Source organism: Atta colombica, unplaced genomic scaffold (genome assembly GCF_001594045.1).
Source record: "Atta colombica isolate Treedump-2 unplaced genomic scaffold, Acol1.0 scaffold153, whole genome shotgun sequence".
Lineage (NCBI taxonomy): Eukaryota > Metazoa > Arthropoda > Insecta > Hymenoptera > Formicidae > Atta > Atta colombica.
This window is the reverse complement of record NW_017259243.1, coordinates 646,748-650,000: the sequence shown is the minus strand read 5'-3', so window position 1 is coordinate 650,000 and position 3,253 is coordinate 646,748.

The following is a 3,253-nucleotide window of genomic DNA, read 5'->3' as shown; positions in this document are numbered from 1 at the left end:
ATTAATATAATTAATACAATAAATATTATAACATACAATGTAAATAATAAAATAAATTGCAATTTTAAATAATGCCATTTGTCTACTAATATTGTACTTTTATTGATGTTAATCCTTTTATGTAACTTTTAGAATATTCTAATATTTATTTTTCTATTTCAAAGTTATCAATTAATAATAACATAGCTGCCAATTATGACAATTATTATCGAGTAACAACTGTTAATTAATGTATCGCAATTAGATCAATTAGAAAATAAATTAACGATTTACAAGATTCTTCACGAATATTTTATAACAAATTATTGGCTCTAATAAATTTTCAAATACTACTTGTATTTCTTCAAAAATATAAGTAATGTACAATGAGTTTTTTAAATTGAAAAAAAATTGATTAATTATCGTTGAAATTATAACTGCTTGGTAACAATTAGATTTAGGTAACAATTAGATTTAAGTTATCAAATTTATCAAGAGCAAATTTTGAATGTCATTTTTATAAAGTTTTATAACTGAATAGACTCACACGCACGCATTACGTATAAAAGTCGTTATACTTAAATTTAAAAAAATTGTGACGTCAAAATATTCAACGCGTTTTCTAATTTAATTAAAAATTTATAATTCATCTACCTGTAATCAGTGTAAAGTATCTTTTGACAATGAGCTTTTAAGGCGTCAAACTTATAAGCATTGCTTATAAGTCACGCTTTGTTATAATGTTCTGAAATTAATGATAATGCCATACCGAACACAAGCTATTATATAGCTTATTCTTACGTGATTTCTTTCCTAAAGCTGAAATGTCAACTGATATGATTAAATTAATATTAATATTAACTTAATATTACTAAATATGCTGCTAAGCATCTCGCATTTCCGCACCTTAGAGTTAAAGCGCATATATCTTTCTATTTTCTGACTAGGCATTTTATCAATAGGCCAGCAAAAATCTAATGATATGTTTCGCGATACAATTATACACATATATATATTAGATATGGGAAAAAGTTCGCGACGTTTTTTTAATGCCATCTAACGGAAAAAACGCCATGAACTTTTTCCCACACCTAATATATATATATATATACATATGTATAGATATTAATAGAATAAACGAAAACTATTACATTATTTTCAATGGATGCGGATCAATCTAAAAAAAATATAAATAACGTAAATACAGCATAAATAAATATGACAATTTCATCGGGCAGACCTTCGACTTGATATTAATTTTTTAATTATATCATTTAATTTTACGTGCTTTAAAATCAAAATGCGAATTTATACGTAAAATTATTTTAATAATCAATTGATAATCGTATGTACTAAACCAGCAATAAACCTTAATATTTATAACTAATAAATAATTTGATATTAAACCGACTAGTCGTTATACTATCAAAATTGTCATATTTATTTATTTTATGTTATACATATACATTCATTAGGTACTTACTTTTATTATTAAATGTGATTGGTTTTGGATTAAAGTTTCTGGTTTTGTTTATAAACTTTTTTGAGCTCGATTTATGCATAACACTTCATTTTTTGTATAATTAAAATTTTTAAGTATCAAAATAATCAGTTTTATATAAGAGAAATGATAAAAAAAAGGAATTTACTAAGAAAAAAAATTATTAGTCGATATATAAAGTACATTTAAATATTTCCAATAATATAATTACGTTTACAGGAATATAATTACATTTAAGTATTCGCGAAGATTAAATACATGCTAACAATAAGCTGTACGCACTTAAAAGTAAGGCTTTCTTATTTCTTTAGAAGAGTACGCTCTTAAAATTCTAGATCTTTTTCTTTTATTTATAATTTTATTATTTTTACTATACATCTTGTACTCCCTTTACATTTTTGTGACAAATGCGTAATCTAATCTAGAGTATCTCGTGAATTTCCTTTTTGATTGATCATTTCTATAAAGTTTTTTTTAATTCATCCATATTCACAACTTATGAACAGTAATATGTATTATTCACAGTCGCTATACAAATTTCGTTCGACACATTTTGTTGATATATATTTAACAACGGACGTAATCAACTTGTCTTAACACTCGAGAAGTCAAAGCGATTATTTTGACCCCTATCAAATTTTTAACTAGTAACCTTGATATTATTTGATAGAGTCTTGTACTCTTTTCTATCATTTTCCAGCCATTGTGCTCTTAGATTTCATAGCTCTTAGAAAAATTTCTAAGCCGAAACGACTCGAAAAATCAAAATATGACCTTAAAAGGATATAAAAAATGAAATCACGATGAAAATTATTCAAATCAATGTTGAAATATATTATTGATTTTATTTTGAATTTGTAATTGTCTGAAAAAGAATAAGGAACCGCGAAGATCAAGCCCTTTCTATCAACTTTTCTAGCAATTGTATATACATACACCACATATCGTCTTTCTAATATTCTTGTAATTTTTAACAGTAACAGGAACTGCAATATCTAATGCCCAATCATCAACCCTTTTAATATTTGAGGCTGATTTTACAAACAAGCTAGGGCTAATATTTTTCCAGGAACAATATTTCGGCCATTGATCTTTCCTCGCAAAAATTTACCCAAATGCGAAAAAAATGCTGCATCCAAGAACTGTAGGAAATGATTAGTGTAAAGTATATAACGGATAACTGATAGAATCTAATAGCAAATTCAATTGGACGCACAGTGCGCACTGGTGCACATTAAAAACGTCGTATACAAAATAACGTAAAGATATGTTTATAAATAAACATAAAAATCGATTAAATCGTGAAATACTCAATACATTTTATTGTACTATTAGGTAAAATATGTATTTCATAATTCGAAATACTTGCATTTCATTTTTATACTCAAAATTAAATCACAACGGCTTTAATATGCATCAATGCACATTAGTGCAATCGAATTCGCCATATACTATCTTTCAGATTTATAATGAATGAAGAATGTTAACAAAAAGTTAATTTGGTTTTAACAAATATTTCATGTAAAACTATATATTATTCATTTTTTATATTAGATTTCTTGACAACAATAAGCCTTGTTAAAAAAGTTTATGTGTCAAAATTTTGTTTTTTTTTTACATTCTTTACAGGCCAAATTCGTCAAAAATTTTTTCTTTATAATGCTTTGATTTTCAAGCAGTTTCCATTTCTCTTAATTATATTCCTAATATCGCTTACTTGCTACAACGACTAATTAAAAAAACAAAATTTTTCAGAAAAAGTCTGAATGTTTC